Here is a 27,996-nt window from a genome sequence, read left to right as displayed (position 1 = left end):
AGAGGTTTCTGCAATTGTTTGTCATCTGTTTAAACATAAAACCAGCTGCCAGATTGGTTCTCTCCACTGAAGTGTGGTCAATTTTCCTTAATGAACCTACAAGAAGATGGAAAAGCTCATTTTGGCAGCTGATGGTGTTGTCTTTCCCTGTCAATATCTTGTGAAGCCATGCACAGCCCTGGCACATAGCAAGACAGCAGTGAGCTGTCTGGCCCATCTGCCCAGCCCTGCCCTCTGCTGAATCTCACCTGTCCCTCCAGGTGCCTTCCTGGAAATGGGAAGCAGAGCTGGAGCAAGGGCAGGAGGAGACCATCTCTCACACACACACCTCTCTTCTGAGGAAGGCACTAGATGGATACAGACCTAGGACCTGCTGGCTGCTCCTTGGGTCATAGGGGCAGAGGAACTGGGGGTTGAGGGCAAACTGGAAGGATCCTGGGGAGGGGCTTGGGCAAAGCATGGGTGGAAGATGTTGGGGAGAGATCTGGGATCTACAGATTTCCATCTGAATCTTGGAGCTCTGCCACAGGTCACAAGGACCTCATATTTTAGCACAAGACAGTGTAACGTTGGTTGCCGCAGGTTTGGTCATGGCCACAATGAGCAACACAATAAGAGTCCCAGACTCCAAGCAGGACTCTCCTGCTGTGTGTCATGTGAGCCTCTCTTTGCACAGCTGCACCCTGCAAGAGGGAAGGCAGGGACAAGTCAGGCCATGGCGTTTCTGTCCGTGTGCTCTAGAAGGGGCTTTCCTTGCAGCCAGGGGTTTGTGGCAGAGCAGCGCCCCAAGGGTCATGACGCAAGACAGGCTGCTTGAATGATTTGCACTGGAGGGCATGGAGCTCTGGAGACAGTCTCCAGGGAACCTATCTGCCCTAAGCAGCTGGATGAATTGGCTTCCTTTATCTCCGATTTCTTTCTCCAGCAGTTTGTCGGTAAATCAGAGACATGTCAGATGTTATCAGCACCTGCAACTTTTTTGGAAGTGATACAGAAGTACATAGGTGACTTTGAAAGTGCTGAAAAAAGGAAACAAGAGGTTAATAAATCTTCCTCTTAGCAGTATCCGTTCCATTGTCCTTAGCCCATATCTGGCCTTGCAGCTGCACGGAGTTGTGAAACCCACTTATTCCTAAACCGCACTGCAAAATCCTGATTTGAGCTCCCTCTTCTTTCTAAAGAAAGGAGAGGTGGGTATGTCTTAGGAGAAGAGGAATCATTCCAAAGATGAGTTATTACAGGGGAGATCTGACAAGGCTCTCGGTCTTGACCCTCTGTTCCCTGTGCTCAGCACAGCCTGAAACTTCTGTTCGTTGCACTTCATCTTCAGTGGGTGCAAAGCAGCTTAGCTCCAGGGAGGTGAAGTCAGTTCCTCAGAGTGAGGCAAAATTAACATCCTGGGATGCATCTGAGACAGCCGCAAGGGGAAGAGAGGAGATAGGATACTCTGCAGGGCTAGGGCTGATGCTAGGCACCTGTGCACAGGCAGCTACATCCCACCTGGGTCTGACAGCAGCTCCCAGTTGTAGAAATGAAGTTGGAGATATCATATCATATCCCACTTGGCCTACAGCTGCCAGCCTAGCTTGGCACATGCCCCCACAGATCCTGTGTCTTCTCTGACAGCCCTGCATGGGTGGCTGAGATGCCCCAGGGCATTACAGTTGCTCATATATGAACAGTTGAATTGAGCCACATGGTTTAATGGCATACCTGGGTGTCTAGTGCTATGTGTGAGACTTCCCAAGTGTGCAAGAGACCTGGAACTGGGGACCAAGAAGTATATCAAGGGCAACTGCATTGAGTCCAGTGGAGGGCACGGTTAGTGACATGTGGGTGCTTACTTCAGGGTGAGCTGAATTGCTGTCCACACTCCACCAACAGCAATGACTGTATCTGCATCAAGTATAATTGGAGGTGAGACCCTGAGCACACATGTGGACACTTGTTCTTAGACAGCTGCACTGAGGTATCTGCGTGCTGGACCCAAGTCCTACCCACATTTTCCACCAAAATGAGATTCCCTAGGCTGCTCCACCCCATAATAACATAGTCTTTGAACAACATTATAGTTACTGCCCAAAAAAAGATTTCTCCATGACCCAAACTACCTCTGCACCAGAGGTCTGACCTGCAACTTATGGGGCTGTCCCAGGTCAGGAACACCAAGCAACTGTGCTAGTCCATCTGCCCACGTGAACCTATGGCCCCTTCTGTCATGCCACTTCTGAGATGAGTGCAGGGTTCTTCTCTTCCCCTTGCCCTTGGATTTCCTGCTCGAGACACATGTGGCTGCCCCATCAAACAGTTAAACATGATTTTCTCTTTCCTTTGCACTTTTCAGCTTGCTGGCCAGAAGCACAGCTTCCACACTGTAAGAGATCTCCTGCCATCTATTAATTAACTCAGTAGCTGATGAGTGTCATCATGCTGAAGGGATTTTTGAGGACAGCATTGAAAATGATCAAAGATTAGGAGAAAGTGATTTATTGATGGAAGATTAAAAGAGTTAAATATGCAAAGCTCAAGTGAATGATGACAAAGGACAATCCAATGGCTGTGAACAGCAATCTGAAGGATATAAACACCCAAAAAGGAGCGGTGGCATTGCTGAAAGTAGCCTGATGTTGGGGGCAGAGGGTCTGTACAGCACAGGGCACGCAAATGACTCTGCCAGTCCTTGGCAGTGAGAATACCGGCCACGTCTGCCCATCTTGGTTGGGTGGGAGAGGCAGGGATGGGGTACTGCAGTGAGAGCAGGAAGGCTTGGGACAAGGGGAATCGCTCTCCTGGAGGTCTGTGGTCAGCAGAGCCCAACACCCTGCTTCGCCAGTCAGGGCGCTTGCAGACTCACACCTCTGCTTTCAGTGAAATAAAGACTAATTGGCTCTAACGCAGCAGGGAGTAAGCTGTTAGAAGACCAGAAACTCAATTTCTCCTCCCTTTTCCCCGGCATGGGCTCCTCAAACACTCCCATTGCTTGGTGCCCAGTACCGCTGCATCTTCTAGACACCAGGGAGGTAAAGACCCACTCGGTCCTTGCAGACTTATCCTGGTGCCTGCACTGGCTGTAAATGGCAGATGCACAGAAAGCAATATCTTTCCTCTGAAGTACCTGATTTTGCTATGATAGACTTGCTTAATCAGAAACTTCTGTTGGTATATGCTGGTTAGATGCTGTCTCTGCAGAGCAAGATAAATAGGGCACTGGAAATCTCCAGGTTATCCAGATAGGAAAATGCCTTTCACAAGGGATCATTAATAGGTATGACCTGTCCAAAGGAGCTACAGATGGGCTGTGTTTCCTTTGTATTTGCCACGAGAAGGACTTGTTTCCTTCCTTTCCTAGCTGAGATCACCTCTGTATCTGTGAGGGCTGCAAAATTTTTATGCACTGTTCAGATCATAGTTAAATGATAACCCAGCTAATGAGTTCCTTGGTGTCAGCCAACCTAGCTGAGAGGTCACTGCCAAACTCTTCCAGTGTCTGTGTAATTAAACATCGTGCTATGCTCCTTTGCTCTTCTACCCTGCTTATCTGACCTCACACTTGCATAGAACTGTTATGTTACCCAAAGCTTTCAGAAGACAAAAAAAGTGTTGCAGTCAGTCTAGTTCATAATCATTTTTTCTTTAAAAAGTTTGTACCTTTTAAACCAGTGCTAATTATAGTCTTCATAAGGGCAGCATTTTATCAATACAGACAATTGGGACTGGAAGACCAATTAAAGTCAGGAAGAGGAGAACTATGGCTGTAACGGAGCACCTGATTTTCTTCAGAATTATGACATCAACTTAATTGCAACTTTCCAATCCATTTTCCCCCCAATTAATCTAAAGTGCTGTATTCTTCGGAAAATTTCAGAGCCGTGATAAAGCAAGTCAACGACCTGTTTTCTGACCCTCTGCTAGGCTGCTAATGACTTTTTTGGAGGGTTTCATCTCTGTTTTAACTAGTGACGGACACAGTCAAAACCTGGCTGGAAGCTGTAAGCAAAGTTGTGCTCTGCCTTTTGCAGCAGGGCCATCGTTTTGGCTTTGGATGCAGAAAAAAGGAGTCTCTGGAATGACTGAAAATGGAGATGTCAGCTGTGAAAATGTGAGTCAGTAGTGCAATTGATGCTGGCAAAAGTACCCTGCTGGACAGACAGTCCCTCTCCGTCTAATCCACATCAGGACTTTTCTGTGTGGCTCTCTTTAATCCACTGGATTGGAGCAGGGCGGCCATATTTCCAACAAGGAAAAGGTCTTTCTGGCCCAATATCCCGTTTCTAAAGAGCATGGAGTGGTACTGCCCCAAATACTTTCACAGGCAGGGGTGTTTGTACTCAAAGAGGCTGGAGACCATCTCTCCCTCCACTGCCTGTGGCTTCACCCTCCCATGAGATGGTCCCATACTGCATTGGCTTCTCCCGTTCAGCTGACCTGGGTATTCCCTGCCCTCATTCTTTTGCCTCTCGACCCTCCTCTGACTTTCCCTGAAGAGACAGATCCCACCTCCTCCTCCTCCTCCTCCTCCGTGGGGGATTTCCAACACTTGTCACTTAGAACATCTGTACTTACCAAAAACCCTCTTGAGAAGGATCCTCAGGGCAGCAGGGTGGGGACATATGTAGGTCTGCAATTGAAACAAGGCTGAAAAATCCAATTCCTTCAGGTTTAGTGAGTGCTCGCGCATGCGGACGGAAGAGTAGCTTTCTGCACCGATCTCTCAGGAAAGCAACCCACAGTTATCCACGCTGCTTAATTGCTAGCTCTCTTCCAGCAGTGCTTAGTCTGCGCCAGGCAGCACTTCCCCAAATAATGCCTGGGCACGGAGCAGGGTGGCACAGACTGTTCCCAAGAGGCAAAGCGGATGAACCCCTCTAATTTGGGGGAGGAGAGAGTTTAGCTGCGTGGGCACAACCATGCCCTGCTACCTGCCCTCGGGGCCAGAGAGCATCTCGCCGAGTTTAGCGCGTGAGATGCAGCTGGAGAGACTCCCTGCTCCCTTCTCCAGGCGCCTGATCCGCTCATAGACTCAGTGATTTTCCCAAAGCCACAAAGAACCATTACGACCGTCAGTGTGTGACCTGCTGCTTAACGCAGGTCGTAAGGAGAGCGACTGTGGTGTTTTTAAAGTGCTGTGTAATTCTTCAGGCGATGGGAAATCTCCACATCTTTCAGTAATCTGTTCTAATGGCTAATTACTCCCAATGTTAAAAATGCGTACCTTATTTGCGGTTTGAATACCGCTGGCTTTAACTTGCAGTGTCTGGCCCTTGTTATCTGTTAGACAGTAGCTGCGTGGATGTAAGCCTCCCTTAGTATCAGACACCCTCTGTCTTTGCTGGCAAGCGCAGACAGTAATTTAATAGCCTCTTAACCTGTGTGTAATAATCTCCTTAGCCAGAACTCCTTTCATCTCTTGCTGCAACGCATGATTCTCCAGCTCCTGAATCGTTCTTATAACTCTTCCCTTGCAGCCTCCCCTATTTATTTCAGCACCCTTTTAATGTGTGAACACCAGGAACAGATCCATTATTTCAGACTGACTTTCCAGAGAGTGCAGCTACAGCTAATAGCATCTCCCTGCCCCTGCACAGGTTTCTCCTCATAATACATCCTAGAGCTGCGCCACCCCAAAATGCACGGTGCTCAGCTGGTGGCTCGTGGGCTGCTTTTAGCTCATCCGGACAAGGCAGAGCACGCTGCTGCTTGACAGTCCCCTTTCTTGGGATTTCTTGCACTTTCTCGTACACAAATATAGAGGATTTCCCTCTGCGTGTACGTGGCAAGGCACCTGACCACTGAGCATCTGGGAAGCACCATGCTTATGACAGATGGACAGTAAGCTGAGCACGGTGGGGAAGCACCAGCCCTCCTATGCGATGCCTGCTGTCTTGCATATGCCAGCACATTCGCAGCTGCAGAGTTTTGCCCTGCAAGGAGGCATATGGCTTGTCTGGCTTGGACCAAGAGGCACCTGTGTCCCGAACAGATGGCACCACCCCGGGAGCTAGCTCTGGACACCAGATCTGTCTCTCCTCCATGCTTGGGTGTTTAGGGATGCAAACCCTTTTGGCTATTTGGGATGTGTGAGACCAGAATATGTACTTGATGAGTAGAAACCAGGACTGGGAGAGGCCAGCTAGACACCTGCTCTCCCAAGGGAGGGACAGTGCTGCCAAGCCTGGCTGACCTCTGGCTAACCAGTCCTTAAAAACCTCCAGCAACAGAGACTCCCTCCCTCCATGAGCACTCAGCTCTGGGACCACACTCTCCTTATCGCTGGAAAGACTATCCTAGCCTTATTCTCCCTGGCTGTAATTTCAGTCCTTGACTTCTCATCCCGTCCCTGGAAGAGCAGTTTATACCCTCCTTCTCTGCAATGACCTTTTACATAATTGAAGACAGCCAGCTATTGTGTCTCCTCACAGCCTTCCTTCCCTCAGATTAATTGACACCAGTTCCTTCCCAACAGCTCATGTTTTCTGGGCCTCTGATTATTCTCCCTTGCTCGACTCTTCAAGTTGTCCTTGAAGTGAGATGCTGAAACCAGACACAGTGGTCCAGCTATGGGCTGTAAATGAAGAAGAGGCAAAGTGTTGCTTCTGTTGTCAGCTCTTCACTCCTCCGTGGCATGTGCATGCCTGAGCAGGGCAAACGAAGCCCGATGGATATGGTGGTGCGGTATTTCTCCTGCACGGGCATGACCAAGTTGCTGCCAAGCTGTACGTGCAATCGGATGATGATTCTGGGCACGGCACTATATGAGTTTCCAGCAAGGCTTCATGCTTCAAGATCATGGAGATAAATGGGCTGTGATTCTCCAGGACCAGCTTCATTCACGGAGCCATGGTGAGAGTGCTGAAATTACTGGGGACATTGCTGTCACAGAAAGGAATACTGAGGATGTATGACAACAGGAAGGCAATTAAGATGCTCCTGGGCTATCCAAAAGCGTGATGTGTAATTCATCTGTGCCAGGAGCCCTCTCATCTATCAAAGCTTAAAGAGAATCAGACATAACTGACCTGGAGGAGAGAAACATTAGGGAGAAGCAATTGGTGGTTGTACAAATGAAACAGGTCAGACTCAATTCTCTGTTCGCAAAAGCAACCATCAGAAATCACTGAACTCAAGTGTTTTTGGTGATGATAGAAGGAACTAATGAGACTGGAAGGTTTATGAGCAATTGACCAGGCTGCTGGAGAAGGGTGGTTATTGGATAGGGTATGCTATTTGTCATGATAACCATGCCATGTATTTGAAGAATTCTAAAGAGAAAAGAAAGCTATTTACAGACTGCACCAAATTTTAAAGTCTTTGGTCTGTTTTTGCTCAAGACGAAGATTTCTAAGTGTCAAAACTGGCATACAAGCTAAGCTTCTTGGGGCTCATTTGCAATATATTAAAAGCCCCGGTATCCTCCAGTGTGAAGGAGCCATCTCAGCAGTGTTTGAGTGCTGCTTTCCTCCATAAAGTGCCTTCACATTTGTAATGGGTTTGTTTCTACATCAAGATGATTTCATCGGACCCAGACAGTTCAGTGCGAGTGACTGAGCTTTGCAATCTGCCTAGCAGAGGCTGTGGGACACACTTAGGGTGAATAGCATAGAAAGGGACTAGAACACCCATTTCCCAGTTATATGGTTTCTACAGCTCCAGCCTGAAGATTTTGACTGCAGCTGAAGCTGTTTATGCCTTTATTTCTGGAAATCCCCAATGTAATAGCTGTCATGTCAGCCAGAACATGGACCAGTGCCCATACACATATTCCCCCTACAAACAGATCTTTTGGGACCTCTTTTGCACCAAGATTTCTCCTTCTCTCTTTCTGTTAATCCAGAACACAGATATCATTTGCATTCAAAGAAGAGACTTGCTCAGAGTTTGCTGGAGACATGACAGAGGAAAGAAGCCAGGAAGAGAATGAAACAAGGTGGAAATGCTGGCCAAGGAAGCAGAGGGAATATTTTTATTCTTGTAGTGTCACGAAGCCTCTGACTACTTCCACCTGGATGCAACCAGCTTGGTCTTAAGGTTTTCTTACAAGGACTAAAAGGTCACTTGAGGTAGAAAAATCTGCACAGGATGGTTAGTCACACTGGCCTATGTACTCTCCTAACTTTGCCATCCCTGTTTTCACCCATCCACTCACGAGCACCAGATCCAGGCTCCTAATCTGTGTGATTCACTTGGAAATAATAAAAAAAAGATGACGGAGAAGAAAAAGGTAAAGTCTCAGGAGAGTGCACATCTCCTATGGCAACCTGCAGACATGCTGAGAACAATCTGGCAGGCACAGCTCTGATTTTAAGTGGCGGAAAAAGCAAGGCACGAACATTTCCTGGCATGTGGCAGACCCTGGGGAGCTGAGGCATGAAGCAGGGGACAGGTATGCATTGCATGGGCCCAGACCAGCGAACCAGCTCCTCAAGGCTGAAGAAGTCCTTGTAACTAGCTACGGTCATTCACATTTCATTTGCTAAGACCCAAGTCGAGGTAGAGGCAGGAGGTTTCCTTCTCAGTGAACAACAGCTGTGCAGGGGGAAGGGGGAAGAGGATGGGGCCAGACTCTTTTCAGTGGTGCCCAGCAACAGGATGAGAGGCAACGGGCACAAACTGAAACACAGGAAGGTCCATCTGAACATGAGGAAAAACTTCTTCACTGTGAGGGTGACAGAGCACTGGAGCAGGTTGCCCAGAGAGGTTGTGGAGTCTCCTTCTCTGGAGATATTCAAAACCCACCTGGACGCGATGCTGTGCAACGTGCTCTAGGTGACCCTGGTTGAGCAGGGGTGTTGGACTAGATGATCTCCAGAGGTCCCTTCCAACCTCAACCACTCTGTGATTCTGTGATTTTTTTTCTGGGGACTGAGGTTCAAGTAAAACGCTTGACCTTTGCTGACACTTCTCCAGAATTTTGGTGCAGCCTATTGAAATTCTCACAGCGGTTTCTGCTTTTCTTAAAGTTGGATGCAAAAATGCCTTCGGACAATTTTCTGATTTCACATCTGTTCAAAGACTATTCAAAACCAGCAAGAAAAAGAGCCTGTGCCTTCCCCTAGGTAACCTGAGGCAGTGGGAAGGACACCCCTGTGATCACAGCACTGCAGGTGTGTAGAGCTGGGGGGACCTCGGGAGATCGCCTGGCCCAAAATCTGCACTGAAGCATGGTGGAGCACGGTGGGACTTGCCCCCCTTTGCCTCCCTGGCCAGGTCTGGGTCTCTCTGATGCCTCTGCTCATGATATCGCCTTGCTTTGCCCCGCAGCTGCATGCTGGCAAAGCACATCAGGCTTTGACATGAGTGAATAACATTCAGTTCCAGGGAGGGAATGACACAGATTTCTTTCCAAAAAAGGAGTCTTTCACCATTTATCTTGATCTTTTTCTCGTCATTCTTGTCATTCTTTTTCTTGCCTTTGCCCTGGGGGCTGCTGGTTTGGATTTCCCCATCCATCCATCCATCCATCCATCTCTCTCAGCTGCTAGGAACATCCCTGGTAGACATCTTACAGCAGGAGAGCCAGTTCCCATCTCAGCAGGGTCCCAACGGGGCCTGGCGTTGCCGCTAATGGAGCTGCTCTTCCTCTGAGCAGGAGCTGGGCTTTGCCTGGACAACCGGAGGTGCTGGCTGAGATAGCAGGAGGTTGCCTCCACTTGGCCATGGATAGCGTCCTTCAGGCCAGGACTGCAGGACTAGGAGACACAAGCAAGGTTGATGCAGGGTGCCCTGAACAGCAGGCTCCTGGCTTTCTGGAGCGTGGGCATCTTCCTCTTTTCTCTTGGGTTTTAACCAGGAGCTTTTCCTGCCAACAGAGTGATGCAAATTCTGATGAAAAGTTTTCCTCTGGGTTTATCTTCCAACAGAAAAGCAATTTCCCAACTGGTTTTAATTCTCCTTGACGTGCTGCCTTCATCTTTGGTGCTTTATGGTGTTAAATAGCTGCCATGTTTCACTGCAGGAGAGCACAAATCCCTTTATTTCTGCCCAAAAGGGCAGAAATAAACACAGATGGAGATGCAGTGAATGTCACTCATTCCTCTTCTGCTGCCTCCTTATCTCTGGTACTTGGATAAGATTTCTCTTGTGTCTTTCTCCTTCTAGACCTTGCATTTTTTTGTTTCCATCATCTTCCTACCCGCTTTGCTTCCTTTCCTGGGTTTCTGGAGTCACTACCTTTCATGTACAAAACCAGCAGCTCTCTTTAATCAAAAACAGCAATTTAAAAACTCTGAATTGTGTCATCCATGTCACAACTCTCCCCAGGCTTCAGGATTTTGAATTTACTTATTCATTCAGTGTTTGTAGAAGTCAGAGGGGATTTAAGCACAGAGAATGGGACAGCAGAGAGAAAGCACCCCAAAGACTGGCATCCACCATCTACAGCAGGCCCGAGTTGTCCTCTCTGGGGATTCACCAGCTGAGAGCTTTGCACAGTGCTTTTGCAAGCTGACAGATACCTGACAGTTAGCAGCTTGCAGGAAAGTTTTCCCTGCCATCCCCACAGTAAATGAGGACATTCAAAGCAAAAAGGAGGTTGACTTTCCTGGGAGTTTTCACATCCCCATTTTATTACAGAAAAAATTAAGGTTATAGAAGCCATAAAGAGAAGAGGTTGTTTGACACAAGGTTGGAAACCAGCTCATACAGCCATGCCAAAGCTGTCTTGGCAGAGTCAGACTATCTTTAACATTCCCTGTTCTCTCTATGTGCACTCTACCCTCCTCTTCCTCCTCTCCAGGCAACAATGACAAGGCATAAATAAATGTGCCAAGAAATCCTCCCTTTTCCGAACTGGATGTGGGAACATGGCCCAGTGGGAGAGGAGGCCATGCACATGTCCTACATGCTGGGAAACGCCTTTGGGTCAGCAGGTCAACTTCTCCACTAGGTCCTTATTGCCAAGAGGGAGAAGGCAGCTATCCGGGGTGTGAGTCATCATTGTAGACTCCTGCTTTAAAGTGATGCTAATCCCAACCTAGGAATGCCTATTCCCTTTCCTTGACTGTAGATTGGCCCAAGGAGATTGGCACCAGCAGTGAGGTTCCATGCTGTATTTAGTCAAATGAGTGTCCCTGCAATGCTGTGGCCATACTGTCCTCCATATGCAGCTGATGATTTTATTTTGTCCAAAAGACCCAGTTTTGCTTGATTCAGAGGGAGACTGTAGCATGCTTGGGAAGGAGGAGATTCCCAGAGGAGCTTATGCTGTGTCCTAGGAGCCTACGACACATACACTGCTTTCATGGTGCAACAGTACCATCTCTTTTTAGAGAAATCAGATTTCCTTGATCTAGGTTCTTCCCTTTCATGGAAGGAAAATTTGGAAGTGAAATATGCTATCTCAAAACTAACCCCCCTGCAGCTCTCTCTACTTTAGCAGGTAGCCAGGGCTGGGGCATGAGCTCCAGGGTTTGCACATTATCTTCTAGATAGCTTCATCATTAGCTGATTCCTGACATGGTTTTGTGTTGTTTCCAGACCATGCCTGAGTTTGGTTTGGGGGACAGCACAGGTCAGAGGCCTTAGCCAGAAGAGCAGTTTGGATGCAGCCTGTCAGCTGGGAAGAGGTGAGAGTCCAGCCGGGCAGGCACAGGCCGGTTTGTGCCACCCAGCCTCCTTTTATTTACTAGTAGAGACATAGCCTTTAGCAGTGAGTAAATGCAGTTGCACAGGGGTTTACTGGAGATTAAATGGTTCACTGTGCAATTTAGTTCAGACAACCGTTCCTGAGCATCAGAGTGTGTTGCAGTGAAACAGAGCTGCAGAGAGATTGTAAATTCCTGGGCTGAGAGGCAGAGAGCTGCGGTCTGGTTTCTGACACTGCTTTAGGGTTGCAACTACCAGGCGTGTGCCTTTATCCCTCAGAGCCTCAAGTTCCCCTGCATAAGTGACACTAATTGATCCAGTTGCCTAACAGAGGTGTTTGAGATGCCCTTGGGCATCCTGCCTGGCCTCCAGCTGCCATCCTTCAAGGGCAGAGGCTTCTCACAGGTCCTGTATCCCAGCTGCTCACCCTCTGCAGGTGGTTTGGGTACCCCAGGGCATCTCACATGGCGAGAGACACCAGGGAGCAGAACTGATCTCTAGAGCAAGGCACCTAGACACAGCTCTGGGCATCCCAGGGTGGGAGCTTTCCTCCAATGCCATGCCACCAGGAAAGGGAAGGTGGGTAAGAGGCGAATGTCTGGAAGAGGGTATGAAAACCATGCAGAACATCTCCTATCGATTTTAGATGACGCAAAGGTGGAATTTGCTTTGGGTCTGCTCCCAGCTTTCAGTGTTATGAGCCTGGAGAAGTTTTCCAGCAGGAATGCTTATGCGCTCCAGTACTTGTACAAAGGAAATCTCAGATTCTCACTCCATCCTCACTTCCCACAGGAGTGTCAGACTTACTCTCATGCAGTCATTGTAAAAAAAGAGCATGTGTTCCTGTCCCAGCACAGCTCCTGCTTCAAAAGCAAATAACAGGCAAAACACTGCTCTCTCAGGATGCATTTCATGGCACGGAAAATCAGTCCCTGCCTAGGGAGACAAGCTGGGCTTGCTGCAACAAGGTCTTCAGCTACAGGCCAGAGGATTCACTCTTGGGCCAGGCTGCCTCACAAGTCACATAAGCTTTTCATGCACACACATGCACAAACCACAGCATTGAGGAGGACTGTGCAGCCACACAGCATTTCAGCGATTCCTTGGCCTTAGAGTCAGGGCTGGATATAGCTAAAATTTTGGGAAGGGGGAAAATGCAAGGACTGCTGTGTTATATGATGGAAAAGGTTATTGCCCCTTTCACAGGAAGCGCACACACTTTTATACTATCCTGCACAAATTTGCCCTTTCTCAGGGGCTGGATTTGGCACGCTGACATTTTTATTTGCACTTTGTGCCTCCAGACCAGAAAGAATAAAACAGTCATCAAGAAATGCCAAGAGAGGAGAGAAAACAAACTCATGGCAGGATGACAGCTTTTTGGGCACGAGCTGCCCCCAGCAAAGGTCGAGGATGGATTTCTGCAGCCCTGTCTGCTTGCACCCACTGCACCAAGGCAGCAACGGGAGGGCTGGACTAGATGATCTCCAAAGGCCCCTTCCAACCTCAGCCATTCTGTGACTCTGGGATCTGAGCTTCCTTCCTAGAAGATGAGCCTGGGAACCTCAATTCCTGCAGAAATGATGCTTTCACACTCCCTGATAGACTGGAGCTCCTCATCTTCTCTCTTGGTGGTGAGTTTCTGGATGCTGTGGGATAATGGTTTGTGATCCTCCCTGCCGTGGGGTAAACAGTGAATACAAAGGGTGATTTGCGGCCTGATGCCCATGCTGGTGAGGGGTGAGACAACACCCAGGGCGAGGCGGAGGTCTCACCACTTGACATTGCTCTACCCAAAATGACACCTGGGGCAAGGCGGGAGTCTTGCAGCCTGGTGTTGTTGATAGGGGCAAAAGGAAAAAAAGGCCAGCAGCCATTGACACCCTCCGCTGAGCTCAACAAGGACCAAACATCCCACAGTGTTTGACTCAGCCCCACCTCGCCAAGAGTATAAATTCAGTGCATAAATGATCCTCGATTTCGAGGACGAGAACACCAACCTACGGACAGGTTGACGGGCCTGGACCTCTCTCCTCCCCAAAACAGGGACGCCTTTTGGTAAGGTTTGCACCTCCGACAACGTCAGACATTACCCCAGGAAAAATACTATTGTTGAAAGCACTTAATTATCAGTTTGAGCTCAGAAAAAGTAGAATTTGTTGCAGTAAGTGCATTTATCACTGGCAATCCTGAACCTGTTGATCTGTCGCTTTAATAAATTGTTTATTTTGATCAACTTTGCGAACCTGACTCAGTGAAAGTCCTTTTGAGGAGGGCTCTGGCAGGCAAACGTTGATTACCAAATTATTGTTCAACTTTGTGAACCTGATCCAGTGAAAGTCCTTTTGAGGAGGGCTCTGGCAGGCAAATGTTGACTCAACTTTGTGAACCTGACTCAGTGAAAGCCCTTTTAGGAGGGCTCTGGCAGACAAAGTTGATTACCCCTTGTCCTCCCTTCACGCGACAGTAACAGATGCCCATCGTTGCAACTGGAGCATTAGAAGAGGTCAGTAAAGCAGTCAAGAGCAAGAGGGTCTTTCTAGTTATGTTCTATCAGTTCCATTAAGGTTACAACAAGGTATATTTGCACCCAGAAGCTCCTGCAGAGTTTATCACTTGCAAGGAGGTATATGTGATACCCTCCAGGAGCTGGGGAAAACCTGGCAGGCCCCTGCTTTCACACAGACCGAACACAGTGGACTAAAGAGGCAGGTGGGCTTATCAACCAGGTGAGCTTGGGACACCCAGGCTGAAGGATATGTTTGGATGAGGAAGATTGAGTTTTCAGAAAGCCTGGATGGTCTGGCACCTGCAAGACTGAAGAAGAAATACTATCTCTATTTTTATATAGGAGGCTCTGGAGCCTCCAAGGGTGAAGTGACTTACTTGCTGACAAGGAGACAGTGATGAAGCTAGGGACAGACTCCCAGTCCTGCCCCTTACCCCTCAATCCCTCCAACCCTCAAAAGACATCTTCCTTTGCCCCTGACCTATTTATTGTTATGAGCCAGGATGGCATGCCTGCAGAGCTGTTATCACCACTTCCCTGAGAAGTTAATTACTCCTGATTATCTGTAAAACAACCTGGATGATGCTAATATTATCCCTACTCCTTTCCTGCCTTCTCTGCTGAGCCCTTCTCCTGCAAACCACCTGCATGCTCTGCTCTCACAGCTGTCTTGGTTTATTATAGCCGACTCACTTGATAGCTGTTGCAGGTTAATGATGATTTGTACATGACTTCTAGAGAGAGAGGGAAGCAGCTGGCAGTATTCAGCTCTTCTAGGTAGAACCCTAGGTCTTCTTGCAGGTGAGTGCTGGAAGGGAGTAGGGAAACTGTAAGTAAAGCTCTGAGATTCTTTTCTCAAGGAATTTCTGGATGTTTCATAATCTGATCACTTAAAGCTGCCTGGGCAAAATATAGCACAGAGGAAATATTGATCTATCTATGAACACCCAATGAGATTTGGGCCATCTCACTGCTGGCATCCAGGCTCAGTGGGCCCCTTTCCTTTGCAAATGGGGAGGTGCAGAGAGCTCCCAAGGGCAGCCGATCCTACCTCAGGATAACATGTGTGAATCATCCTCTGCTTATCCCACCCTGGGGGTTATAGAGGAAGCCTTGATCCTTAATTCATCAGATACTGAACATGCAGCCAGGTACATCAGTGGCACTGGCTGAGGCACTTGCCTGCACATGAACTCTTTCCATTGGGCTTTCCCTTCTTGCTGTATAAATGCTATATATACATGTTAGCCTGGAGGGGTTGGAAAGGGTTATTTTCACTTGTATGATTTATAGTCATGGGAAATTACTTGTCTGAATCTCCTCTGGAGCAAGGATGATATAAGAAAGGAGCAATGAAGCCATGAGCTGGGGGAATTTTTGCTGTTTGAATGTTGCATTTTGATTGTGTCTGAATAATCTCACTCTTGAAGGCTGAAACAATTGAGAAGAGCAAGCAGCAATCCTTGTTTTGTGATATGGATGATGACGGGTGGACCGGGGTCTGGTGCAGGGTGGTAAGACCCACGGCTCTTGCAGGTCTGTAGCAGACTCCTCCCACCAGTCCATGCTATGAGGTGAATAGCCTCAAAGGTCCCAGCCCAGATGGTCTTGGGGGTGAAGGGACACCAGAGTGATTAGCAGAGAAGTGGCAGCCCCTCACTGCTCCTGGCCATGGAACTACCCTGTCTCAGGGATTTTTTTTTTATTAACTTTTAACCAAACTCACAACATTAAACCCATGCTTAGTCCTGAGAGCTGTGAGTAAATGATAGATAGAGAAGTCTTCTGTAGACCTGCCTGGGTTTCACTTAACTTGCTTCTTCTGTCATCTGCCTAACATTTTAATCATGGTCTCAACTGATCAAACAGCATTGCTGCCTACTTAATCTAGCAGAAGTAAAGAGATATTTTTGCCCTGGCCTTAAAGGCTCTGACTGTGGCCATGCTAACGTTACGTGCAGGTGTGTTCAGGCTGCACAAGTCATGCTGATTTCAAGCAACTGCTCTTCACAGAGATCTGCAAGCCAAGTGCAGAGCATTCAAGTCTTTCCTCTGCTCACAGAGCCCCCTGAGCCATGATGAGCCAATTTCACTCTGGGAAGCCCCAAGATCAAATTCTGAGTCTCTGAAGAGCCCATAACATAGCTGAAAGCTCACGCAGCTCAGGGAATTTGCACTTACCTTTGTCTTCAGTGAGTTTGATTTCTGTAGTGCCTAACCAAGGATCTCAGCTTTTGGCCAGTGAAGCTCACCAAGGAGTGGTGGACGTTCACTGGATTTTCCAGCGTCCCTCAGGAGCTCTGAGCATGTTGTATCCCTCATCTGACAGCTCCTGGGTTCTCTGGTTATGCTTTTTGTTGACTGAGGGTGATGCTGAATAGCTCAAGAGGAAAAATCCCTCCTCCCAAGCGCTGGAACCGCTAAAGATCCTTTTGCTCACGTTGTTGGGATGCCAGATGACAAGTGACCAACTGGCACTGTGAAGTGGAGCATTCTGCATGGAGAGTTGGACCGGCTTTGAAGGGCCTGTTAAGTGACTCTGATGCAGAGATATGTATGAATGCTTTGCTTGGTCTGGAGGGCAAAGTCACCCTGCTAAGCCTTTGCAGGGCTGAGCCCATCAGTTGGCTCAGAGCAGGGTGTAGGTCCTACGCATATACTGCTTCTGTTCCAGAGTAGCCCAAGGAGGTACCTTCTCTGCACATGTCCAAGTGATCCTAAGCCCTTCTGGCTACCTTATGTGTGGATTCAGAGACAATAATGCAATCAGCTTGCTCAGGGGTGCACAGAGGTCATGCACTGATCAGCACTGCTCCTTACTGCGAGTATTTCATTGTGTGCAAATGCAGAGCTCAGCATGGCTGAGGAGCCCAGAGAAGTCACAGCATCATTTCTCCTACTCTTAACTCTCCCCTCAGCCTCGCACAGTGGTGTTCTCCAAAGCTGGAGTGGGTCTGAAGACTCATACTTGTGGGTTTTGGTGAGGGAGGAGGGTGTCTTTGGGTCGTGCACGCACATAAACTGTGTTGTGTCTGTGTATATGCTCCACTGAGTTTTCGTTCCAACTCATCTGCTTGCTCCCTTTGTACCCTGGCACCTCTGCAACTTCCTCCCATCCATCTCCATGGCCACTGAACAAAGGGTTCCTTGGTACGCTGCGCCATGTTGTATTCCTTATCTAAGCTCCTCTTACTTCGTGCCTGGGATTTCCCTGAAGGTTCCCATTTCTCCTTGGTTTGATTTATACAGCCGCATTAGATAAATGGTGCTTGCGCAATCCATCTTTGTTATGACAGCCGTGCCGCAGGTACAGTGCATTCATTTCACTCCCCACTGACCGCTCCAGTCTGTGCAGGAGTGTGCTCAAATGAAAATCAAAGTGGGAGAACTGCAATTAATCTCTACAGGTGATTGGGGAATATCAAGGAGTAGCATGGGAACATGAACGATGTAGGCACACTGGCAATGAGTTGTCATTCCTGTAACTAATAAAAATTGGGGCTTATGGAGTGGATGGAGAAATTGAGGAGTCAAGGAGTTCACTCCAAAGATTTTTTAGATGAAGTTGCCTGTGTGTGAGGAACAAAACCTGCCAGTAGCAGGCAGGCTGCTGCCTCCTGAGGGGGACTGAAGTCCAGTCTCAGGAAAAGGGACCCAAGGGCCAACGGATGATGTGGACCTCTTTTTTTTCAAATGCCAAAACTCTGAAACATTTGGAATTTGAAGGATTGCTTTGCCCTGTGTTTCCAGTGCAAGTTTCAGCCATTCTTGGATGTTCCCCATGCTTTTGGGCTAATGGAGGTGGATGCTGAGGGTGATGTGGTCGCCCCAGGGCCTAATGACACTTTCACCCACCTGAGGTGTAGTGGCTAGTCCAGGTGATGCAGGCACGGCAGTGCTTTGATGACTTAAATTTCTGCCTTGCAGTGTAAGATAGAGCTGAACAGAGCTCTGCCTTGTGTGGACAAGCACGCTTGGCTGGCCAGCAGCAGTAGAGGTTATTAATGTATGGAGTTAAAACCACTTGTACAAAGTGCACTCATGCATACTGCAAGAGCATCCTGGAGCTGCACTAAGATTCTGGATTTAAAAGCCGGGAGAGGTTTTTCTGGGTCTTCTTCCCCAGGTCTGATTCATGCCAGGAGCCCACATGGGACAACTTGCACAGTGTTCGCTGTCCCTGACCGTGAATGGAGCCAGCGCTGCTCCTGGGTGTGATGGATCCCCATTAGATGGAGCCAAGGAGGGTCTTGCACCTTCCCTGCTGCTCTCTGCTCTGTCCTGGATCCCTTCCCACATCACTCGACACTTCATCTGTTTGTTTCACTCTTGCCTTTGCTTTTGTTCAATTCTTTCTCCCTCCCTATTCATTATTAATATACGCATCTTCTGCTCAATTTCTTCCTCCTTATCTGTTAGTTAACTACAGCTAAGCTACCAACTCTGGAAGCTAGGTAGGGACCTCTAGTTCAAAAGGTGCTCTTACAGGAAAGCTGCAGTCGTGCATGGACCAGAAGAAATCGGAGCTCTGAAAACCACCTTCTCCCTCCAGGGCTTGGATCAGCCCCAGCACCTGCTTGTTTTCCAGCACTCCTGACACAGCAGGAACCGAGGGCATTCAAGATTTACTGTGTTTTACAGACATGTGCTCTTTGAGGACTTGGATGTTTACTTGGTATGTGCCAAACTAAACCTTAACAATTCTGCCGCCGCTGTTATCTTTGGAATGAGTTTAATTCCACGGCCAGCAGGGCTATTGTGCTCCTTGGGATAGCTGACATCCTGCATGATCCGGTGGAAAGACGAGCCCGTGCTGGCTGCCAGGATGGGAGTGTATGCGGCGGAGGGGCAGCCTGGTGGTCATTTCACCGCAGGGATGCCGGCTGGTCTCCTGGGAGTGGGATGTGGTTGGAAAGGGAAGTGCTGGGGAACTGCCCCTTTCCTCAGGTTGCCTGGCCCCTGCACATCCTTCTTGCTTTCCAGTCCAGAAATAAGCAGAAGGAGCTGTTTCCCTGTAGGTATCTGAACAATTTTTTTATTCCTTGTTTTGGAAAAAAACAAACATACACTTTCTTGATGCAGAGAGACAGGGCGGGCACCACATTAACCCTTGTGCATCCTCCTCTTTTTGCCTTCTCCTGGAAAAGCTGCTGGCGCTCAGAAACCATCATGGTGTTACCCTGGCCTATCACAGCCTCTTCTCCTGTGGCCTCTGTCAGGCTGCTTGGTTACCCAGCAGCAATGGGAGGCCATTTCCCTATTATTTTATTTTATTTTTATTTTTTAATTGTGAGAAGAGGGGCTCTAGGTGCACCAGGCTCTTGCTTGGGGGCAAGAGCCTCAGGGTCTGCAGCATCCAAACTGGGATGCTCCGGCAGGATGGGGTAGGCAAGAACATAATTATTTTAGTCATTTAGGACCCCATCTCTGACCTGGACCTGCATCAGGGCTCCAGGCTATCGCCATCCCCTCTCCCAGGCTCTTCTGGGACAGCCGGGTTTTGAGGAAGAGCCACGCAGCTATAACAGCTCTCAGCCCTGACAGCAAACAGATGTGATATCCCGCAGGAGCCGGCACATTCAGTCCTCCCTGGAGCTGTGCCGGATGGTGGCCTGGGACTGTATTGCCTGCTGGAAGCAGGGAGCCTCAGGACTGGAGCTGCAGCTGTGGCCCTGCGGGAGCACAGCTGGGATGGGAGTGGGCAGATGTTCTAGCAGAGCTGCCGCAGAGTGAAGTTTCTTTGCTGTCCTTGAGCCCAATGGCCCTTGTGCGTCCTGGGACAAAGCAGATGCTTCAGGACAAGAGGGGGGAACACCCTGCGCATCTTAGACACAGCCATGTAGTGTCGTTTGAGTAGCAAAATGTCCCTCTAGACTCTAACGGGAGCTGAAGCAGTTCATGTGAAGGCATGTGTACATCTGCATTTAGGGGATTTAACGTGAAAAGCTGAATCCCATCCCTGCAGCTATGCAGTGGGTGAGGAAAGATGTTTGTGACTTGAAAATTATCATGGGTCTCATCGGTCACTGGCTCAGTTCTCTGCTCCGCACACAACCAGCACATTTAATGTCTCCAAGCCTCAGTTTCCCCTTCTGTAAAATGAGTATGTGTCACCAGTACCCTAGAGGTAGGTCTAGGTGGAGTAAGAACTAGGTGGTGCAGATGAGAGAGGAAATCAGGTGTGATATAATCAGGAGGATGTTATTGCTTTACCGTATGCTCTCTGCAGCTGATACGGTGCTGTAGTTGCCATAGATTTCTCGCTTTTTCTAGATACTCCTTGCTTCTGCATCCTCTGTTCCCAGAAAACCCGCTACAATTGCTCCCTTGTGGTATGAAGAAATCTGGAGAACTCTTGACTCTGCAGCCGGGATTTCAGGGAATGACACTGGCAAGCCAGGCAGTTAATCACAGCTGCTCTCCAGTTTCCTGGAAGCAGTAAGGCTGTAATTTCCTCCAGGCCTGCCTGTCATTGCCAGCATGTTCCAGGAGCCTTGCGTGCCTGTGACACCTTGTGTGTCTAAGGGTCTTTAGTTCAGACTGAGCATGGGCTTGGGACTTGCTGGTTGCCTGTGAATCCCACCTCAGATCCCGTCAGGAGCCTGCCCGTGTTGCCTCCCTCCATGGAGGAGGACAGACACAAAAGCTGTACCCTGCTCCTAGTGCAGGAAATTGGTGCAAAAATACTTGATGCAAGACCTGGAAGGGAAGGTGATATTTACTTTGATCTAAATGGATTTCAGTCTCACTTGCACTCACTCATTCCTAGATTTCACCTGCAGTCTCTTCCACCATGTATGTACAAACTCCCCAGCATGTGTGTCCCAGGTCTGGTCAGGATCATTTACATGCAACGCGAAGGGCAAAGGCTGCAAGCTGTCCATGCCTCCCTGTCTCTCTTGGATTCCTCTTGACTGGTGATGTCAAACTGGGTTTGAGAGATGTCTTTTGTGCCCTTGAAGAGTCAAACAGTTTTTTGTAGGGGGTATCTTTTGCATCAAAATCCTCCTTCCCTGCCAGTCTTCATGAATCTTAGGTAAAGTTGCTGCCCAATGGCTGGATTTCCTCATTTGGGGGCTTGTTATGGCAACAGCCCATCTCCCCGTGGGACAGCAGGATGATGGCAACTTGTGGCTTGTGCTGGCACCTCCTTTCCACCTTCCTATTACCAGCACTGGTCTGCACTGGGGGGCTGAGTAGGAGCAGAGTTTTCCCCAGTATTCCCCTTTGATCACTGATGGTGCCCCTCTCTCTGTCTCCTGTCCCTATCACCCTGGCTTTAGTGTTTCTGCAGGTCCTTTCACACAGGGGCATTTCCCTTTGCTGTCTGCTCAGATACCCCTCAACGCCTCTGCTATGGACTCCTACAGAAACAGTGGTGGGACACGTATGCAAGGCAGCAAAGCCAGCTGGTGTCTCCTGTTGCCCAGCCTGGGACCACTTCTGTGGATGACGCTTAGGATGAAGCCTAGGATGAATCACAAGGATGAACCAGTCTTAGCATGAAGCCTGGGATGAACCACTGAGGATGAAGACAGCAGGTCTTTCTCCATGACCTGCATGTCTGGAGACTCTCTAAAAGCAGCAAGACGCAACAGATAAGAAGTGTTACTGTTGACTTTCATGACCCTTTCCTCTCCAGCATTTATCTTCCCTCCTCTAGCTCTCTGAGGGGTCTCCAAAGGCTCTGCCATGGTTATCCTCCTCTCTATACCTCTGCCTACTCCAGCTCTGTAGGTGTAGTTACTGTCTCTGTGCTATCGAGGTCTTTCCCATTGCATCCGTGCATACAGTCCCCCACCACGGCAGCCTTTGAGCCCACAGGTCACCACCTCCTCCAAATATCTGTTTTCTCCAGGGTTGCCTGATGCAAAATCTACCTGAAAATATTTGCAAATCCACCTTGCTCACCTCCTCCTCCTCCTCGGGTCCTGACTTGAAATTCTCCCTTGAGAGCCGCCCACAAACAATGCTGCAAGAGAAGGAGTAGGCGATGTGCAAATCTGCTGTCTCAGCCTGGCCTGACCTATGTCCGTTGCATGTAGCAGCTTGTCCCTCTCCCTTCAAAAATCTTTGTATGCTTTTCATGCTGCACCCGTGTCCAGGCTCTGCTCCAAAGTACTCCTGCAGTCATAAGAAATCAGAAGCTGGTACAAAAATGAAGCTGTGAGCAGAACGACGGGGGAAGAAGAATATATCTTCAGCAGAGGGTTGGTGGGTAGCTTTGCCTTTTAAACACTAATGTGCTCTGCACTAGAGCAGCTGCATTGCTGCATATCAGCCACTTTGTGGGCATTTCAGGTGTGCTTGGGACAAGGTATCTATCACTCCAAGAGCAGATAAATCCTATTCTTGAGCACGTAACCCCAAGCCCACTGTTATTACCACATCATTAGAGATGCGCACAAACTCCCCCGAAATATTCAAATGCAGTTTGGATATGACAACTTGCTAATGTGTAATTTGGTCATTGCAGGGGGAGGGGAGGATGAAAAGGGAAGCCTTTTTATTAGAACATATAACAGCAAAAAGATTTCAGCAGTGAGTCAGATGAGGAATGCTCTTTTCTCTGAAGTTGGCTTGGAAAGTTATAACTGTGTGCACAACTTGGAACCATTTCAGGTTCTGGTCTCCTTAGGAAATGACATTTTAACTAGAAAAGTTAGGTGAGAGGGATTAAAATATTATGACAGCCTTTATCAGCTCTGTCTGAAAGCACTTCTGTCCTTCAGTGCCCCGAAAGCAACAGATTAGGATGAAAGTGGGAATATTCTCAATGATGCAGTGTCAGCTCTTATCAGATTCTGAGGATAAAGGACGTTGTTCCCTCGCCCCAGTAATTTCAGAACTTTCAACAACAAGCTCTTGCACAACTTCATTATAAGTACATTAAGCCCGAAAGATGAATTTCATATTTCATGAGTAATCATTACTCAGCCTGTCTCCAAACACAAAAGACTTCCTGATTTATTCTGCTCTGTTTGTCTTGGACCTTCAAGAAAGCACAACTGGAAAAGAGAGAGGGGAGGACACTCAGAAATTAGTAGGAGAATGCATTCGATTTATCAATACAGGGACATAGTTTTATGTCCCAAAGCGCAAGGGATCTTACCTTCTCCAGACAACACAGCGTGCGAATGTTGTTGGATGTCAATTTAATTTAAAAGGATGATGTGAGCTTTAAAACTCTCATAATGAAGACCCAGAATCCTGGCCAAATCCCAGCACATTTTGCCTTTTTACACGTCCTTGTGCATTAAGGCAGCTGCCATATTCCTCATGTCCTGTCATGCTCTCTGCCATGGAACGGAGGAGGTCACCCCGAGGGGGCCACATCCCGTGGATGGTGTGGTCATTCTTAGATGCATGGCTTATTAATTCTTTTTTTCCAAAAGTATTTTGAGATCCAGCTTGAATAAAGAGAGGTTTATAAATGTCAGGTCCTCTGTGACGTTCTGTGTCACAACTCTGCAAGGAAATGTTGACCCAAGTAACCAGCACTGCAATGCAAGCACCTCTGTAAAAGGACAGTCAAATGCCATGCAGCACTTCAGAGCAGGAAACAAAGAAAGGTGCTATGGGAAATCACTGGGTAAGTGGCTAATAGAGATGATTTTCTCAGTCCTGCTCTGATGGTGCAATTACTGCTTGTAAGTAAAGCCCACCCAAGCAAGAAGTAGTATTTCATGGGATCTGAAATTTTGCACATCTAAAACATGGCATCACTTGCAGCATAATGGCATTAATTTACTCCCATAATCCCCCTTCCAGAAAGTGCAATGAGGTTCTTTTACAATCAGCAGGCAACAACAGAAAAAGGAAACGTTTAGCGCACTGTCTGGTTCCTCTTGCCTGAAAAAGCATCACTTTTGGAAAGCACAGCTGTATCTTAGCTCTCCCCATCTCTCAGCAGACAGACCCCAAGAGGCAGTGCATCACTGATCAAGACCAAAGCCAGCTATTAGGAGATGGGCAACATTTCCTACTGCATGCAGTGCAGTGTTTGCTTGATGATCTCCCATCCAAATACTGGTGCTGCCCTTGCCCTGCTTGTCTTGTGAACTCTCCCAGAGCTAGTGGATGGCTCCAGCTATTTGTGTGGTTTTGGTTTGCTTGGAAAAGCAGAACTCTTGAAAGACTCTGCAGAAAAATCTGGGGTGGTATCTTTTATGTGGTGGAGAAGTATCTCAGCCACTTTTTTTAAGTCCCTTTACATTTGTAACCATGCCTTATGTAATTCGAGGTATTACCAAGATCTATACAAATCTTAGATCCTTTTAGCATCCAGATATACTCTTGGCTTTAGTGCTTCCACCTGCCAGCGAGATGCACAGGTGAAGGAGTTATTCCTTGGGGATGTATTTCCAGAGTTTGTGTTGAACATGTTGCCTGTCAGGTTTGCTCACCATCACATAACCTGCAGCACCGATACCGCAGCGCTCCTGGCGATGCTGCCAGCTCCCCTCTGCCTGAGCAGCGCCAGCTTGCACAGCTTCCCCACAGGGTCCTGAGACATCCCTTCTGCTTTGCTGTTCCTCTCCGCTTCAGTCCCTGCCTGTTACAGGTCCTGGAAATAGTGGGTTGGAAGGGCAGAGGCTCATACGTAATTGCAGTCTGAGAAAGGCATTGCCTTTATCTACAGTCACCTTGCTGTGACTTTGGCTTACCTGGATGGCTACTTGCATCTCCTGCTCCTCAAACCTTCTGCTGATGGGGACCCAGGGCTTTACAGTCTGCTCAGGCACTTCATTACAATTAGTTTTTTCCCCCATCTCTTCTTTTTCTTCTAGAATATCTTTGCAAGATATATATATATTTTTTTTGCTAGATCTATCTATGCAAGATCTTTCTTCCTACTGCAACACTGTATGGGAGGTAGCTGCCATGTCCCCGTTCAGCGCAGAGCAGATTTTTAAGGGTGCTTTCCCATTAGCACTGCTCAGAGCGGATTTGCCTTTTCCCTTGGCAGGGTGTCACTGATGCTCGGTTTGCAGTCCGGTCTGTCCTCCTCCTCCTCCTCGCCTGCCAGACTGCTTGTAGCTGGGGAGCCCTCATTTTGCCTCTGAGCCCTCCTTCCTCAGTACAGTCATTTGCACTTGTCTGTACTGAATTCCAGCGTATTGATTTCAAGCCATTTCTCCAATTTATCATGACTGATTTGAATTCTAATCCTGCCATCTGCAGAATTTGTGACCTCAGGCATAAATTTTATTAGCTGCTTTTTGTCTCATCATCCAAGTCATTAATTAAAATATTGATTCATGCCAGAGACGGGACAGACCCTTGTGAGATTCTACTAGACAAAAACTATCCGTAACCCTTCAAAATGATGTTTTCCAATCAAGTATGCTCTTTCCCCCTCTTTTTCTCCTCTCTGTGTGGTGTTTCTTGTGGCTGATAATTAGGTTATGAGAAAGTAATGTGGTAGTGTCATAATCCTTATTGAAGTCAAGCCGTAGCCCAACTTCTCCATATCTAGTGGGCCAGCTACCTGCCAAAGGGAGAAATTAAATAGAGTTGATGTGACCTGTCTGTGACGATCCACGATATTGTTCTCCAAGCCCTTGTACATTGATTAATAATTGCTTCAGCATCTTTCTGGTGGTGGATGCTAAAATGGTGGGTCTGTATCTCCCTGACTTCTCCTTTTTCCCTTTTTAAGGTCCTCTAGGAAACCCCACCTTCACAAGTTTGAGGGTTAGTAGATAGCAGTTCAGAGATTCCTTGACTGGTCCTTTCAGTACCCTTGGGGGAATTTATCAGGTCTTGCTACAGTGAGTATTTCTACCTTATATATATATATATATGTACAAATACATACATACATACATATGTATATATTCTTTGCTTTGTTCATTTCCAAACTTGGGCCTGGGCTCTTATCTCCCAGTTCTGTGCAGTCCTAACCTGTTTCCAGGAGCAGGGATTCTCTGTGTTTTTGCTACAACCTGTGATTCTCCAGTGAGCAATTTGCGGGAACAGATTTCAAGCCACTGGAGGCAGTTTGAGTGAATGTTAATGGAAATATTCAGTGGGTTTCGATATGCTTTTTGTTGGTATTCTGCAAACAGTCACTGAATCCACATGGGACTGTTCATATCTCTTGTGCTGAAAAGCCTGCTTTTTAAAAGCAGCAGGCCACCAGGAGAAATCACCTGGGTTTTGATGCTACAGAGAGGTGGCCAGGAGCACTACAGGGAGAGAAATAGCAGAAGATAAATAGACCAGCAGCATGGTAGGATACTTAAAAGCTTTAGCTTTCTTCTTTTCCAGAAGAATGAACATTGTGCTTAGCTGTAAAGTAGCTCTCAGCTCTGTAAATGCCTTGGATCCTTCCCCACTCAGACAGACGGGGATGAACCAGGTTCACTGAATCTTTGGCAAATTCTGCTGATGTATTTTTTTTCCCCAGCCTGCAGAGATTTGAACCCATAGTGAGTATTTGCCGATTGAAGTCAATAGCCCAGTGGATAGGCCGTTTAGTGGGAAGGAGTTAAAATGCCAGCAAGGCACGAGTGCTGCTGTCAAGAAAACGCAACTGGTTGAAAACCCTCATAGAGATGGAGGTTTGGAGTCTTGGGTTCCTCTGCCCCAAGCAAGAGCTTTAATCACTGGGGCAATTGGATGAAAAAAGGGAGGCTCTAGTGCTTTCTCACACTTCCCCAGCACTTCTCCCTGCCTGGTTCAAGCAGGTCCCAGTGCTGTGCCGTGGCTTCTGTGACCCCACTTTGAGGTGCTGGTCTCCAACCCGGCTTGGCATGAGGGAGCCCATAGGGAAGGTTATCCTCGCCATGAGATGGGGCATTGCCAGGCAGAGCGTGGAAATGCAGCTGTGCCCTTTGTGAGCCATCGTCCGTGCTTAGGAAGACTGCGGGGCATCCAGCTCTCCCTCTCCTGCTGGAGGGACTAAGTTCGTGTGGTGGCCAGGGACACCTGGAGAACTGCTGCATTAAGCTCTCTCAATTTAATGCAGTCGACAAGAGCAATTACTGAATTTGCTGCTCTCATCATTCATGACTGCCGTTTGTCACTCTTCAGTAATGAGTCAAGCATCCTTGGGCTGGCTGGGAAGTTGGTACCACACATTTTGCTGGGGAAACTGATGGCCTCTGGCAAGGGGACGCTGGGGAAGGGCTTTGGATTCTCTCTCAGCCTTTCCTTTGGGCAGCACGCTTCGGGAAAGATGCCAAAGAGCATCTTGGGGAGAGCAAAAAGCCAAGGCAGAGGTCTGCACAACACGATCGGTGGGAAGACTGATGGAGCTGGCTTTGTTTGACTTAGCAAGGGTAAGCTGGAGGGGGACAAGAAGCCCTTGTTCCAGTAGTGAAAAGTCAAAGAGAAGGAGAGAGACTAAATCCAGATGCTAGGACAAGAAGTTGTGGGCTTCAAGTGCATCAGAAGAGGCTGAAATTAGGAAAACCTGTTCTAGAGCAACACACGGGATTCAACAGTGCAGTAATGGGGTGGACTCTGGTGGGTTTTTAAGAGCAGATCAGGCATACACTCATCAGGGATGGGCTTTGGCCCACTTTGAGGAAATTGGATGGTCCAGGGAAACTCTTCAAGTTCCTTCCTCTCCTCTTTCTTCTGGTGCATGACTCTGCTGAGTGTCCCGCTGATCCCTGCACCCAGTCTCACCCCTTCTCTGCCACGTCTCCCAGCCGTGGTCCCTCACAGCTGATCAGAACCTTGGGCACACACCCCCTGTCCTAGGTACAGATGCACTCAGGTTTCAATGGTTCATCAGTGACGGGGCTTTTGGGAGGGAAACTGACCTCTGGCTGTGTTAACATTGAGCATCATCACATTTCTGCTCCAGTTAGTCCTGGAGAAGTCCCAGCTGCTCCAGCTGGGTACTACACTTTTGGAGACATATGAAGAAGCCAGAGAGAGACCAGAGAAGACAG

The sequence above is a fragment of the Apteryx mantelli genome, chromosome 1, assembly GCF_036417845.1.
Source record: "Apteryx mantelli isolate bAptMan1 chromosome 1, bAptMan1.hap1, whole genome shotgun sequence".
Taxonomy (NCBI): Eukaryota; Metazoa; Chordata; class Aves; order Apterygiformes; family Apterygidae; genus Apteryx; species Apteryx mantelli.
Note: the sequence above shows the minus strand (reverse complement) of the source record.